Below are 16,403 nucleotides of genomic sequence, written 5' to 3'. Positions count from 1 at the left end.
GTATATTTGAATTGTATATAAGTGTAAATATATTTATATATATCACTTTGGTTGTCTCTCTCTCGTTTCGGGTTTTCTTAGTATTTTTTTCTCCCTCTTCTCCCTGAGGTTTGGGGGGGGGGGACTACTGGTGGTAAGGTTTGGAGACTTGGCAGGGAGGCATCTTCAAACTATATCACGCATGCGGACAAAGATTCCTCCCACAGCAAAGATGCCAGCACAGAAAGCTTTTGCCGCCCAAGGAGTTTCCAGGTTGACAAACCCACTGTAACAAAGCACAAGCTTCCAGGCTTTCTTTCTGGGCCATAAGGGCTGGTGCTTCCTATTTTAAGACCTGCCTCTCAACTCCCAGCCCTACTCCCAAAATTGCATACAGCTGAAGATTCCTCCCACACCCAAGGTTCTAGCACAGAAAGCTCTTGCTGTCCATAGAGTGCCAAGTCTGGTGCACAAACTGCACCACAAAGCCAAAGTTTCCAGTCTTTCTTTCCTGGGGATAAGGGCGGCTGTTTCCTATTTTCAGCCCCGTCTCCCAACTGCCAACCAGACTCCCAAAATTGCATACGGATGAAGATTCCTCCCACACCCAAGGTGCCAGCACAGATAGTTCTTGCTGCCCAAGGAGTCTCCAGGCTGACGAAACAAATGCACCACAAAGCCAAAGCTTCCAATCTTTTTTTTCTGGGGATAAGTGCTGTTGTCTCCTGTTTTCAGCCCTGCCTCCCAACTGCCAGCTCGACTCCCACGGATGCAGATTCCTCTCACATCAAAGGTGATACCACAGAAAGCTCTTGTTAAACATGAAGCCCCCAGGCTAACACACCCACTGCACCACAAAGCCAAAGCTTCCAGGCTTTCTTTCCTGGCCAGAAGGGCTGTTGGTTCCTGTTTTCAGCCCCGCCTCCCAACTGCCAACCAGACTCCCAAAATTGCATACAGACAAAAAATCTTTCCCACACCACTGGTGCCAGCACAGAAAGCTCTTGCGGCTCATGCAGTCCCCAGGTTGATACACCAACTGCATCACAAAGCCAAAGCTTCCAGTCTTTCTTTCCTAGCCAGAAGGGCTGTTGTTTCCTGTTTTCAGCTCTGTCTCCCAACTCCCAGCCCTACTCCCAAAATTGCATACGGCTGAAGATTCCTCCCACACCAAAGGTACCAGCACAGAAAGCTCTTGCTGCTCATAGAGTGCCAAGTCTGGTCCACAAACTGCACCACAAAGCCAAAGCTTCCAGTCTTTCTTTCCTGGGGATAAGGTTTGCTCTTTCCTGTTTTCAGCCCCGCCTCCCAACTGCCAGCCAGACTCCCAAAATTGCATACGGATGAAGATTCCTCCCACACCAAAGGTACCAGCACAGAAAGCTCTTGCTGCCCAAGGAGTCTCCAGGCTGACAAAACAAATGCACCACAAAGCCAAAGCTTCCAATCTTTCTTTTCTGGGGATAATGGTTGCTGTCTCCTGTTTTCAGCCCTGCCTCCCAACTCCCAACTCAACTCCCACGGATGCAGATTCCTCTCACATCAAAGGTGGTACCACAGAAAGCTCTTGTTGATCATGAAGTCCCCAGGCTAACACAGCCACTGCACCACAAAGCCAAAGCTTCCAGGCTTTCTTTCCTGGTCAGAAGGGTTGTTGGTTCCTGTTTTCAGCCCTGCCTCCCAAATGCAAGTCAGACACCCAAAATTGCATACAGACCAAGATTCCTCCCACAGCAAAGGTGCCAGTACAGAAAGCTCCTGCTGCCCATGGAGTCCCCAGCCCCGCCCACCAAGTGCACCACAAAGTCAAAGCATCTAGGCTTTCTTTCCTTTGGATAAGGGCTGGTGTTTTCTGGTTTCAGCCCCGCCTCCCAACTGCCAGCCCGACCCGCCAAAAATGCAGAAAAAGAAAGATACCTCACAGACGAAAGTTGCCAGCACAGAAACCTTTTGCTTCTCATGGAGTGCTCAGCGTGGCCCACCAGCTGCACCACAAAGCCATAGCTCCAAGACTTTCTTTCCTGGTCTGAAGGGCTGTTGTTTCCTGTTTTCAGCCCTGCCTCCCAAATGCCAGCCAGACTCCCAAAATTGCATACGGACTGAGATTCCTCCCACACCAAAGGTGCCAGCACAGAAATCTCTTGCTGCCCAAGGAGTCTCCAGGCTGACAAACCCACTGCAACAAAAAGCCAAATTTTCCAGTCTTTCTCTCCCAGGGATAAGGGCTGCTGTTTCTTGTTTTGAGCCCCGCCTCCCAACTGCAAGTTCGACTCCCAAAATTGCATACGGACCAAGATTCCTCCCAGATCAAAGGTACGACCATAGAAAGCTCTTGCTGCCCATGGAGACCCCAGCACCGCCCACCAAGTACACCACAAAGGTGAAGCATCCAGGCTTTCTTTCCTTTGGATAAGGGCTAGAGTTTTCTGGTTTCAGCCCCGCCTCCCAACTGCCAGCCCTATCCACCAAAATTTCAGAAAAAGAAAGATACCTCACAGACGAAAGTTGCCAGCACAGAAAGCTTATGCTTCTCATGGAGTGCTCAGCATGGCCCACCAACTGCACCACAAAGCCAAAGCTCCAAGGCTTTCTTTCCTGGCCAGAAGGGCTGTTGTTTCCTGTTTTCAGCCCCTCCTCCCAAATGCCAGCCCTATACCAAAAATTGCATATGGACGAAGACTCCTCCCACAGCAAAGATGCCATCACAGAAAGCTTTTGCTGCCCAAGGAGTCTCCAACCTGGAAAACCAACTGCAACAAATTTAAAATCTTCCAGCCTTTCTTTCCTGACCATAAGGTTTGTGAGCCTGGGGACTCTATGAGCAGCAAGAACTTTCGGTGCTGGTACAAGTGTTGTAAGAAAAATCTTCGTCCTTTTGCAATTTTGGGGGTAGGGCTGGGAGTTGGGAGGTGGACTTGAAAACAGGAAACAAAGACTGGAAACTTTGGCTTTGTGGCGCAGTGGGTGAGTCAGCCTGGGGACTCCATGAGCAGGAAGAGCTTTCTGTGCTTTTACCTTTTTTCTTAGTGGAATTTTGGTCTGTATGCAATTTCGGGAGTAGGGCTGGCAGCCTGGAAGCAGAGGTAAAAACAGGAAACAACAGCCCTTCTGGCCAGGAAAGAAAGCCTGGAAGCTTTGGTTTTCTGGTGCAGTTGGTGTGTCCACCTGGGGACTCCATGAGCAGCAAGAACTTTCTGTGCTGCCACCTTCTTTCTGGGAGGAATCTTAGTCCATAGGCAGTTTTGGGAGTCTGGCTGGCAGTTGGGAGGCTAGGCTGAAAACAGGAAAAAACAGCCCTCTGGCCAGGAAAGAAAGCCTGGAGACTTTGGCTTTGTGGTGCAGTTGGTGTGTCAGCCTTGGGACCACATGAGCAGCAAGAGATTTCTGTGCTGGCACCTTTGGTTTGGGAAAACTCTTCGTCTTTATGCAATTTTGCTGGGTAGGGCTGGCAGTTGTGAGGCTAGGCTGAAAACAGGAAACAACAGCCCTTATCCCCAAGAAAGAAGACTGGAAGCTTTTGTTTTTTGTCACAGTAGGTTTGCCAGCCTGGAGACTCCTTAGGCAGCAAAAGCTTTCTGTGCTGGCACCTTCGTTGTGTGAGGAATCTTTCTCCACATGGAATTTTGGTAGTCAGGCAGGGCTGGAAACAGGAAACAACAACCCTTATACCCAAGAAAGAAAGCCTGAAATCTTTGGCTTTGTGGTTCAGTTGGTTTGTCAGCCTAGAGACTCCTTGGGCAGCAAGAGTTTTCTGTTCTGTGAGGAATCTTTGTCCATATGGAATTTTGGGAATCTGGCTGGCCTTTGGAGTCTAGGCTGAAAAAAGGAAACAACAGGTCTTCTGGCCAGGAAAGAAAGCCTGGAAGCTTTGGCTTTGTGGTGCAGTTGGTGTGTCCACCTGGGCAGGAAGAGATTTCTGTGCTGGCATCTTTGGTGTGGGAAAACTCTTCGTCTGTGTGCAATTTTGGGAGTCTGGCTGGCCTTTGGTAGGCGTGGCTGAAAACAGGAAACAACAGCCCTTATTTCTAAGAAAATTCCCTGAAAGCTCCAAAGACGATGATATCAAGGAGTCCGTGTCCGCCAGAGCGCAGGAATACAGAGCCGCGTCCCCATGACGGGGCCCGGAGAACCAGAGGACGGTCCAACGGCCATGTCCTGTCACAGGGAGCAGTCCCGCTGGCACCCGCAGCTCCCTGGACCCTCTACAAGCGCGTGCCAGGAGCTCGGGTCTGTGTCCCGGGAGCTGCCGGTAGAAATGGATAAAATCACCGATTCGTATACTGCCGTGTGAGCACTTGATGGTGATTTCACAGTCCTCGGTGGTCTCTAAAAATGGGTCCTGCTGCACCTGGGCTCTGCCTGCAGACACTGGTGTGGAGATAAAGAAGAGAAACCGTCAGAAGTGCTTTTTACACTGGAGGTTGTTTCCCACAACAGAGGACACGGAAGCAGTCAGGATCATAAGCAGAAGAATTTTAAGAGGATATAAAGGTGCGCAGCAGAGGAAGTGTCCATTATTATTTGGTGGAGAGATGAGTGCGCGAAAGAGAGTTGGATTGGTGGAGTCACTGAAGCTGCGGGACTCAGCAAAGCAAAGAGCGGAAGAAAAGTAAGAAAGTCGAAGGACGGACTGCAGGATTTCGCTGAAGGAGAGAGAGTAAAGCAAGGAAAGAGGAACGGCTCAACAAAGAAAAGAGCGATGAGTGTTCCGAGGGAATGCTTCATGGAGCAGAGGGAGGGACGGACAGGAAGATAGTTTGAGGCAGAACTCTGTGAAGAACGTGCCAGGCAGGACTGCAGCCTCCAGGGACCTGCGCGACCACCTCACCTGCTGCCCTGGCCCCCACTGTCCCAGGTCGCCAGCCCGGCGCACCGAGCAGAACCGCGGTCAGCGCCGCCAGCCCCGCTCCCCGTCAGCGCTGCAGCCGCCGATCCGCCACCGGCGTCTCGCTGACCCCGCCAACCCCGGTTCTCTGCTCCGGGCGGGTCGCCTCCTCTCCGCCTCCTCTCCCTCCTCTGCCTTCCTCTCCCTCCCTCCCTGCACAGCGGAGGTGGCGGGACCGAGCCTTTTTGCAGGGTTGTGTGTTGGTATTGGGGAGCTCAAGATTGAACCATTATCTCTTCCCTCATATTTCTCCTCTGTTGGCCGGTGGTGACTCCTGAATTGTCCTCCAGGGCATGGGATTGTGAAAGGGCACGAGAGGAAGAGTATCCCTCCAGGCTCAGTGCCCAGGCTTCAGCTTCTTCTAGCCTGTCCCGGGGAGCACCCAGGCTGGCAGCAGGAGCACTTCTGCTAGGGACGAGGACCACTTGGGTTTTTGTCGGGGGCTGTGCCACCAGTGCTACCTCGAGGCATCTCATAGGAGAAGCACCGTCCCCAGCTAAGGACCACCAGAGAAGGGTCTATCTATTGCCATGTGCACTGGAAAACCCAGGTCAACTCCCCAGGGCATGCATCACAGACCTGCCTACCGCTCTTTGTTGGCACTCACAGTAGAAACACTACTTCCAGCACTGGCTTCTCACTCAGCCCACAGAGGTTCTTTAGCCTTCCCTGGAGAGAAGCAGAAGGACTAAACAGGGTGTCTCTGTTTGCATTGCACAAACAAGTCTTGAGCACACACCTGGTTTTGATGTGGGGAGACAATCCCTGTATCCGAAAAATCAGTCCGAGAAAAATATTCAGAGATTTTTTATCTTTAAGCAGCAAGGTGTTTGCTTATTCAACGTTGGGAGAAAGCCAGCTCGCTCTGGAAAAACTTGCTCAATAGCTTCACATAAAATCAGCATTTTTATACAATCTTCAGATGTGATTAAATGCATATTCAAGTGTTTACAACATCTATCTATGCATACTAATAATAAGTGTATTATAGGTGGAGCTCAGGCGGGGCTTGGGGTGGTGCTTCTCTTGGCTCCCCATTTGAGAGGGTAGTTCCCATCTTCCTCCATGGGGCAAGGGGTTTCAAATCATCTTCCTCAGTTTGACCCTTCTTCTCTGCCATTGTTGTTGACCCGCTCACTGAAGCCTGGTAAAAGGCCTATTTGTCCTAATCAAATGTCTACCTGATCCTGTTATATTTCTAATTTATTGCTTCTAGGCCAATTACATGTTATCGTACTATTCTCTGAAGCTTTGGTCCAGTAAGTAGAACAGAACGAGCAGAGATCCTTTGGATATCGGCAGCTTGTTAGTAGGCCCAAATTTCTTAGTTAACTCTTTTGGGCCTGGCCTCCTGTTTCACCCCACGCAAGTACAATTGCCTTCAGCCTCCTGGGGGAACCTTGAAGTTATGTGGGACAAAGGATGTCTCGGTGTCACATTGCGTGTACAGTACTAAAGCCTGGCAAAGCCCCTGGATGCATCTCTGGGATGTGCTTCTGTGGACAGAGCTCCCCATGTCCATCCCTCAAGCCGTGGGGCATCTCAGAGAGTGGCAAAGCAGGTGGCACCCCACAAGGGCGGATGTGCATCCAGGCTCCGGGTGTGTGAACACTCTGTATGTGTGTGCAAGGGAGGAACTGTTTCTGAAAACCCTTGTGTGACTGAGCAAAGAGCCCCCGCCAGGGCGCCACTGACCTTGGCCAACTGGCCATCCACCAGGATGCCAGAGGCCATTTTCCAGCGCTGCTATTCCCAGTCTGTCCATACATCCGGGTTTGCCCCATCCCAGGGACAGAATCCGGTACTTCCCCTTGTTGAACTTCTTCTTGTTGATGATTGCCCAAACCTCTGATTTGAGGTCTCTCTGCAGGGCCTCCCTCTTCCATGAGGCCATAGAGTGTCACAATGGCCCCTTGAGTCCATGGGAATCTGCAGTGTTCAGTGTTCCATGTGTTACAGGAGGCCCCATATTGTCACAATGGCACTGAAATGAGAGAGGATCACCTTTCTAAATGACTTAGTAAATCAGAAGTTTTTCTTAGATAAAAATCATAATCAACAAAGGGATTTGCTTTCTTGGCGTGGTAGTTGTGTTTTCTTTTAAGACTACAATTAATTTTAGGAGAGAGAATGTAGATGATACATGGAAACTAATAGAGAGTGTATCATATGCCCATCTTCAAGAAATTAGCTTACTTGCCTCAGAAAACTTGTTTAATAAGAGATTGTTCTGTTAAGAAGAAAGTCAATTATACATTGTTTAAGCAAATGGGAAGTTCTAACACACATGTCTTAGCTGGTCCTAGAACATTTAGGTTTGGGGTTAGAGGTCGGATAGATCAATCAGAGATGCTACGAGGCCTGCTAAGCAAGACCACTCTGCGAAAATGACTGCCCCCCCCGAAGAAATGGACGCTAGATGGCAGTCTTGCTCCACGAATACAATCCCAGATGCTATTTGACCCCAAAATCTTAAGTATGGACTGCTTGTGAAGGGGGGTCTTTCAAGTATCACTGTATTTATATTCCAAAATTTATACTGATTCTTTGATTCATGCATGGCAGAGCACCCCCCTGAATCCCCAGCTGGCATATTAAAGAAATATTCAAACCAATGGTTTCTGGTCATTGGGTTTAATTCTTTGGTTTTATCCCTTTGATTCCATGAAGTTCCAAATATATCCCAGGGTTTGTTTAATTCCATGAGGTCCCGCACATCCCAATGATGTCCCTTAATTCCCTGGGTTTCTGTACTTTCCCAGGGAATATTTACTTCCGTGATGCAGGGCAGTGTCATGACGGTCGCTTGATTCTGTGAGTTCCCCCAGTGTCCCAGCAGTCCTTTGGTTCCATGAGACCCTGCCATGTTGCACTGGGTTGACATTGTCTGGATGCCAGGTACCCACCAAACTGCTCTATCGCTGCCCTTCCCAGCCAGACAGGAGAGACAGAAGAAGATGGAAAATGACTTCTACCTTGAGATCAGGCACTTTACTAAAGCAAAAGCCAAAGCTTGTGCATGCATAAGTGAAGAGGAAAATAAAGAGATTTATTCTCTACTTCCCTTCAGCAGCCATGCCTGGCCACTTCACAGGAAGCAGGGCTTCACCACACAGAGAGGCCGCTCAGAAGGCATATATTGTAAAAAAATGGATTTCCCCCTTTCCTGTTCCTTTCCTGAGCTTTTGTAGCGATGTCTCTTTGGTCCATTTGGCTTAAGTGGCCTGCCTGTATCCCCTCTCATGAGCTTGCCCCCGATTCAAGGGAGGAAGCTGACAATGCAGATGCTGTGCCAGCCCTGCTCAGCAGTTGCCAAAGCACTGGTGTGATTAACCCCTTTGTAGCTCCCAATGCAAAGCACAGCACTGTGATGGCTGCAGTGAGAAAATGAACTCCAGCTCAGACAGACCCAACACGTGGGATTCTGAAATGTCTCAGGGTTTGTTTGGTTCTACGATGCCCCCCGTGTCACCGTGACACAGCTGTCAGACCTGGCAGCAGAAAAATAAATCAAAAAATTCAGAAGAAATCATCTTAAAGTCATGCTAAACCTGTCTTCTACAGTCCAGAATCTATATATGTGTGACAGCAGATACTTGGGATGAGGGTAGATGCTCAGAGGAATTCATGGGCTTTGGTCTAGGAAATATTTCTGCTGCCTTTTCCTCCTTGGACACTTCCTGATGCCCGGAGGAAGCTCCTGTCCAACAGCAGCTCCATCCCACACATCCTCCTCCTGGCATGCGAGGGCTGCAGCTCTTGCACTTCTGCTTCTTCCTGGGCATCTCCCTGGCTGCCCTCCTGGGCCACAGCCTCATCCTCAGCGCCGTAGCCTGCCACCACCACCTGCACACCCCCAGGGACTTCTTGCTGCTCCACCTCTCCCTCATGCACCTGGGCTGCATCTGCACCACCGTCCCCAAAGCCATGGCCAATTCCCTCTGGAACACCAGGGGTATCTCCTGCTCAGGATGAGCTGCACATTGCTTTTCTTCTTGATCACAGCGGAGGTTGCCCTTCTTCACCATCATGTCCTACGACCGCTATGTGGCCATCTGCAAAGCTCTGCACTACAGGACCCTCCTGGGCAGCAGAGCTTGTGCCCACATGGCAGCATCTGCCTGGGCCACTGGGAAGCGGGTCTGGCCCTGGGGTTGCAGGAGCTGCCGCCTGAGCTGATGATCTCCTGAGCAGTCCAGACACACAGTCACTGTCCCTGTCCTCTATTGCCTCCCCTTCTTACTGCAGGACCAGAAACGACTGTGCTGCTCTGCTGGGCTGGGGCGGGGCAGGGAGATGGGGGGACCGGGGAGGGACTGGACTGGGCAGTTCCAGGGAGTAGAAAACCCCAGTGTTCATCTGAAGTGTAGGAGTGGGCAGGGTGGGAGCACTACAGGGCAGAGGTGGCTCCAGGCTCTGGGAGTGGCAGCAGGAGCCCAGGGAGACCCTGCCCCTGCTGCAATGAACTGCCTGTGTGTGTGCGAGGGAAGGACTCATGTCTCTGAGCACCCCAGTGTGTGTGAGCAGTGCATCAGTCCAGCTCAGAGGTGGATACCTCTCAGAGCCCTGACACATTTCTCTGTGTGACTCCAGGAAAACCCCCACTGTGCCAGGGAGTTATCAGATCCTTTGCTGTCACCCTCCTGGCATCCTGTGTAATGATGAAACTAGAAAAGGTGATCATCTTACCCTGTTAATTTTCTAAGGGGAGAAATGTCACTGCTGGAAAGAAGTGTCACTGAAGAGGGGAGAAGAGGGAACATCATTGTTTTGTTCAGCCTGTTCCACAGCAGGTTCCCCTGGAGCCCCAGGGACACCTGCGGGGAACCCAGAGGGGCAGAGAAAGGGCTACCTTTGGCTCTTGCTGTGCTGCTCAGCTGGGCCGGGCTCCTGGCACACAGGGAGCTCCTGGCAAGCGGGCAGCACTGCAGAGAGACAGCTCTGCCCAGGAGCAGCTCCTCTGCACAGCCCTGTAGGGCCGAGGGCACTGCCTGTAGCCACGAGAGAAGAGAAGCAAGGCAGAGGGAGGTTAAAGGCAGCGGAAAGATGGGAGGTGTTCAGCTGAGACTTCCCTTGGGGACACGACTTCACACTCCTCTGCAGAGTGAGTCTACAGGTGCAGGGCAATGTCCCTTGTGTTCCTGGAGGAATCTCCTAAAGCTACCACATCCCACAGCCTTGCACCTCTGTCAGGACTCTCCCAGTTTCTCTGTTGCACAGGAGGAGGATGTTCTCCAGGGCAGGCCTTCCCTGCAGCACCGTCAGAGGGACAGTGCAGGTGGGTTCCTTCTGCCAGGGATGGCTGTGGGTTGGGAAGGTAGGGGTGCAGCCAGGAGTGCCCGGGGCTGTCCTGCAGAGCAGGGTCCCTGTGCTCCGGGGTTCTTCATGTCAAGGCAGGGACCCTGCTGCCTGCCAGGCTCAGGTCTCATCCTGCCTGGGTAGTTGCCCACACCTCTGCAGGGAGAAGCTGTCGGTGGGTGGCGAGAACCCTAGCAGGAACCAGGCAGGGTCTTCCTGCCGTTGGATGAGTGCTGTGGGAGGTCAGGGCTGCTCACAGATCCAGATCACACCAGCAGATTTCCACTGTCAAATGGGAAGGACAAAGCACAATTATTAGGAAGGAAAGGAGTTTTTCTGAGTCAGTGTTGTCAGTTTCCTACTTCTGAGGAATCTGAGGGCTGAGAAATGGAAAAGGAGCTCTCATGTTGGACAAGTCACTGAGACTGCTGAGCTGTAACTTGGAATGCACAGTGCTTCTGCAAGCAACTTCCTAAAGTGCTTTCGGCCTCTGCTCTGCTTTTGACAGAAGCAGCATCAATTCTGCTGGACCCATATGTTTTCTCTTGATCTGCCCTTTTCCATCTGCCAAAAGAAAAGTTGCCCAGTTAGTGCCCTGCAAACAGGCAGGTTTCTCTCAGGCCAAAATGAGTGCACAGACATCCGCATGGAGTGCTGACAGGAAGTCATGACTGGTTTTCTGATGTTGAGTCTACTGTTTTGAAATCAGAAAATGTGGTGTTGAAGTCATCGTTAGCCTTTGAGAGGGAAACAGGAGAAAAATCGATAAACTTGTTGCTAAAAATGAGCTGCTTCAAACTGAGGTTGACCACCTTCAAAGTCTTGTCAAAATTTGGGTGATTATGAAACAGTCAGTTCACCGATTACCCCCATCAATACTAGACAATGCCCGCAGTATAAAGGCATAAACCCCTCCCAGCCCCTCCAGGAGCCCTCGAATCCCATCCTGGTCTCACAGAACACTCCCAACTTGCCCTCAAACCCTCCAAGGCCCCCAGACTGCCTCCCAGACCCACAAACCCCACAAGATGCCCCGAACCCCTCGCAGTTACCTCCAGCCCTCCCAGGACCCCTCAGACCCTCTCCTAGTTGCACCCTTCCCCTCGAGGACGCCCCCAAACTCCCTCCCACTCCCTTCCCACACTCCAACGATTCCCCAAAACCCCTCACAGTTGCCCCAATCTCCCCAACCTCCCTCCCAACCCCCCAAGCTCCCCCAAACCCCTTCACACTTACCTCCACGACCCCCAACCCTTTCTCAGCCTCCTCATTCCTCCCCAACCCCCCTCCCAGTTGCCGGCCCGTCCCCAGGCTCGGGTGAGGAGGTGCCCCAGGCTGACGGGCCCGCCCTGCCAGGGGCGGTTCCAGCAGCACGTCGGGAGCCACCCCCTGCCCCCAAAGCTCCCGCCCGCCCTGGAGCCGCCTCAGCTGCCCCTGCAGGGGAGAAATCCGGACCGGAGCAGAGCAGGGGGTGGGGCCGGGCTGGGAGCTCGATGGACGGGGGCACTGGGAGAGCAGGGGAGAGACCGGGATGGGCTGATGGGGCACTGGGAGAGAGGGGAGACACTGGGATGGGCTGAGAGGGCACTGGGAGAGAGGGGAGAGACCGGGATGGGCTGGGGGGCACTGGGAGAGAGAGGAGACACTGGGATGGGCTGAGGGAGCCCTGGGAGAGAGGGGGGAAAGTTTTTGCCCCTTTCCTGGGCACTGGAACACCCTCTGCACCCCCTTTCTTGGCCATGCTACCTCTCCCCTCCCACGCCATGAACAGGTTCTGGGGCTCCCTCGTGGGTCGCAGCCAATAGAACAGCTCTGCTGGAATGACGTCATTGCCAAATTGAGCTGCGCCCCTCTCCTCGCGCCGGTGAGTCATCCAATAGAACGTCGATACTTCTGCGGGGGCTCCCCAGAAAGCTCTTGCAGCCCAAGGAGTGCCCAGGTTAACAAACCCAACTGCACCACAAAGCCAAAGCGTCCAGGCTTTGTTTCCTGGAGATATGGGCTGTTGTTTCCTGTTTTCAGACCTGCCTCCCAAATGCCAGCACGACTCCCAAACTTGCAGACAAATAAAGACTCCTGCTGCAAAGGCGCCAGCACATAAAGCTCTTGCTACCCATGGAGTGCACAGACTGACACACAAACTGCACCAGAAAGCCAAAGCTTCCAGTCTTTCTTTCCTGGGAATAAGGGATGCTGTTTCCTGTTTTCAGACCTATCTGCCAACTGCCAGCCCAACTCCCAAAATTCCATATGGACGAAGATTACTCCCACACCAAAGGTGCCAGCATAGAAATCTCTTGCTGCCCAAGGACTGCCAAGGCTGACAAACCAAACTGCTCATGAAGCCCAAGCTTCAGTCTTTCTTTCCTGGGGATAAGGGCTGTTCTTTCCTGTTTTCAGACTACCTCCCAACTGACAGCCCTATTCCCAAAATTGCATACAGACGAAGACGATACCACACCAAAGGTGCCAGCATAGAAAGCTCTGCCTGCCCAAGAGGTCTCCAGGCTGACAAACCGACTGCACCAAAAAGCCAAAGCTTCCAGTCTTTCTTTCCTGGGCATAAGTGCTGTTGTTCCTGTTTTCAGCCCTGCCTCCCAGCAGCCAGCCCAACTCCAAAAATTGCATACGGACGAAGATTCCTCCATGTCCACAGGTGCCAGCACAGAAAGCTCTGGCTGCCCAAGGAGTTCCCAGGCTGAAAAACCCAACTGCAAAAAAACCCCCCATAGCATCCAGTTGTACTTTCCTGGGATAAGGGCTGTTGTTTCCTGTTTTCAGCCCTGCCTCCCAACTGCCAGCCCGACTCCCAAAATTACATACAAACAAAGATTCCTTGATCAACAAAGCTGCCAGCACAGAAAGCTCTTGCTGCCCGTGAAGTGCCCTGGCTTGCCCATCAACTGCACCACAAAGCCAGAGCTTCCAGGCTTTCTTTCCTGCCGATAAGGGCAATCATTTCCTGTTTTCAGCCCTGCCTCCCAACTGCCACACCCGACTCCTAAAATTGCATGTAAAAACAGATTCCTCCCACACCAAAGGTGATAGCACAGAAATCTCTTGCTGCTCATGGACTCCCTAGGCTGACAAATAAACGCCACCACAAAGCCAAAGCTTGCTGGCTTCTTTCCTGGCGATAAGGCTGGCATTTCCTCTTTTCAGACCTGTGTCCCTACTGCCAGATCGACTCCCAAAACTGCAAACGAAGGAAGATTCTCCCACAGCGAACATGGAAAGAGAGAAAGCTCTTGCTCCAGGCTTTCTTTCCTGACGATAAGGGCTGCCAGTTCCTGTTTTCAGCGCTGCGTCGAAATTCTCAGCCCGACTCCAAAATTGCATACAGACGAAGATTCCTCCCCACACCAAAGATGCCAGCACAGAAATCTCTTGCTCCTTGTGGAGTCTCCACGCTGACAAACCAAGTGCACCACAAAAAGCCAAAGCTTCCCGGCTTTCTTACCTGTCCATAAGGGCTGTCATTTCCTGTTTTCAGACCTGCCCTCCCAACTGCCAGACCGACTCCCAAAATGGCATACAAACAAAGATTCCTCCACACCAAAGGTGCCAGCACAGAAAGTTCTTGCTCCCCATGGAGTGCCCGGAAGGACACACAGCTCCAACACAAAGCCAAAGCTTCCAGGCTTTCTTTCCTGCGATAAGGCTGTCGTTTCCTCTTTTCAACCCTGCCTTCCAACTGACAGCCTGACTCCCAAAATTGCACACAAACAAAGATTCCTCCCACACCCAAGGTGATAGCAGAGAAAGCTCTTGCTCCCCATCGAGTGCTCACACTGACAAACCAACTGCACCACAAAGCCAAAGCTTCCAGGTTTTCTTTCCTACGGATAAGGGCTTTTTTTCCCTGTTTTCAGACCTGCCTCCCAACTGTCTGACAGACTCCCAAAATTGCATATAAACAAAGATTCCTCCCACACACAAGGTGCCAGCACAGAAAGCTCTTGCTCCCCATGGAGTCTCCAGGGTGAAAAACCAACTGCACCACAAAGCCAAAGCTTCCAGGCTTTCTTTCCTACTGATAAGGGCTATTTTTTCCTGTTTTCAGCCCTGCCTCCCAACTGACAGACCGACTCCCAAAACTGCATACAAAGACTCCTCACACTACAAAGATGTCAGCCCTGAAAGCTCTTGCTCCCCGTGGAGTTTCCACGCTGACAAACTAACTGCACCACAAAGCCAAAGCTTCAAGGCTTTCTTTCCTGCCAATAAGGGCTGGCATTTCCTGTTTCCAGCGCTGCATCCAAATTGCCAGCCCGACCCCCAAAATTGCATACGGACGAGGATTTCTCCGGCACTAAAGATGCCATCCTGGAAACTCTTGCTGCCCATGGAGTCTTAAGGCTGACAAACCAACAGCACCACAAAGCTAAAGCTTGCTGGCTTTCTTTCCTGTCCATAAGAGCTGTCATTTCCTCTTTTCGGATTGGTCTCCCAACTGCCAGAAAGACTCCCAAAATTCCATGTAAACAAAGATTCCTCCCGTAGCAATGATGCCAGCACAGAAAACTCTTGCTCCCCAGGGAGTCTCCAGGGTGAAAAACCAACTGCACCACAAAGCCAAAGCTTCCAGGCTTTCATTCCTGACGATAAGGGCTGTCAGTTCCTGTTTTCAGCCCTACCTCTTAACTGACATATCGACCCCCCCAAATTGCATACAAACAAAGATTCCTCACACAGCTAAGGTGCCAGTACAGAAAGCTCTTGTTCCCCATGGAGTCTCCAGGCTGACAAACCAACTGCACCACAAAGCCAAAATTTACAGGCTTTCTTTCCTGGGGATAAGGGCGGTTGTTTCCTGCTTTCAGATGTGCCTCACAACTGACAGCCCGACCCCCAGAATTGCACACAAACAGAGATTCCTCCCACACCAAAGATGCCACCACAGAGATGTCTTCCTCCACATGGACACCTCACGCTGAAAAACCAACTGCACCCCAAAGCAAAAACTTGCTGCCTTTCTTTCCTGGCGATAAGGGCTGTCGTTTCCTGTTTTCAGACTAGCCTCCAAACTGTCAGCCCGACTCCAAAAACTGCATATAAACAAAGACACCTCCCACACCAAAGAGGCCAGCACAGAAAACTCTTGCTCCCCATGGAGTCTCTAGGCTGACAAACCAACGGCACCACAAAGACAAAGCTTTTAGGCTTTCTTTCCTGGCGATAAGGGCTGTCGTTTCCTGTTTTCAGACCTGCCTCCAAATTCTCAGCCCGACGCCCAAAACTGCATACGGATGAAGATTCCTCCCACACCAAAGATGCCAGCACAGAAAGCTCTTTCTGACGATGGAGTGCCCAGAATGACAAACCAACTGCACCACAAAGCCAGAGCTTCCAGGCTTTCTTTCCTGCCGATAAGGGCAATCATTTCCTGTTTTCAGCCCTGCCTCCCAACTGCCACACCGACTCCTAAAATTGCATGTAAAACAGACTCCTCCCACACCAAAGGTGATAGCACAGAAATCTCTTGCTGCTCATGGACTCCCTAGGCTGACAAATCAACTCCACCACAAAGCCAAAGCTTGCTGGCTTTCTTTCCTGGCGATAAGGGCTGGCATTTCCTCTTTTCAGACCGGTGTCCCTACTGCCAGATCGACCTGTGCAGGCTCCGAGCATTTTTCAGCCTTCCTTCGCAGGGCATTCTCACCCTCTGAAAAGCTGAAAGGCTTTAACATCTGGATACGCGCCTGCAGCTGTGCAAATTAATGTAGTTTCTTTTAGGAAATGAAGGGGAAGTTTTCCTGTTGTGAACCTAAATACCGAGTCTACTCTGCTTTTTCAATCAGGTGACGAAGCTTATGGAAAAAAAGACCAAAGGCCTCAAGGTGAGTACATTCTACCGAGTTCTGCTTCTCTGGGATCGGTTTGGGAAAATCACGTGAAATTCTAAAAAAGCTTCTCTCCGTGTTTTCTAGTTGTTTTTTCAGCCTTGGTGTAAGTTTCATGTAGAAAAGGGCATAGAATTATTAGAACAGACAAACTAGACTTTCTCGGGAGAGATGGAAGAAAAGTCTGCTGATTGCAGTTCTGCTTTTCTTGTCTTCCCTTCGACTGTCATTTTCTCTCCCCTGCTGTTCAAATAGGCAGCAATTAATTGCTCTGCTGAAGAGTTTGCTGTACTAAGTGTCTGTCAAATTGATGCCTTCAACTCAAGATAGCACCTGCTCCTTAGTTACAAAAAGTTCCTCACAGGAAATTTTCAGGCGTGCCCATAAATCTCCTCGCT

The 16,403-nt window shown here is 51.3% G+C and overlaps 1 long non-coding RNA gene across 1 annotated transcript; it reads right to left on the bottom strand.

Annotated features, from left to right (window-relative positions):
* Window positions 1-7,060: 7,060 nt before the first annotated feature.
* LOC135408729 (uncharacterized) lies at window positions 7,061-10,432 on the bottom strand. The gene is made up of 2 exons (XR_010427803.1): window positions 9,554-10,432; window positions 7,061-8,355 (listed from the first exon to the last, which is right to left on the bottom strand). It is a non-coding gene; the product is annotated as an uncharacterized LOC135408729 (long non-coding RNA).
* Between the last annotated feature and the right edge of the window lie 5,971 nt (window positions 10,433-16,403).

Source organism: Pseudopipra pipra, unplaced genomic scaffold, assembly GCF_036250125.1.
Source record: "Pseudopipra pipra isolate bDixPip1 unplaced genomic scaffold, bDixPip1.hap1 HAP1_SCAFFOLD_57, whole genome shotgun sequence".
Taxonomy (NCBI): Eukaryota; Metazoa; Chordata; class Aves; order Passeriformes; family Pipridae; genus Pseudopipra; species Pseudopipra pipra.
The sequence above is the reverse complement of the archived record's forward strand: the minus strand, read 5'-3'. Positions and strand labels throughout refer to the sequence as shown.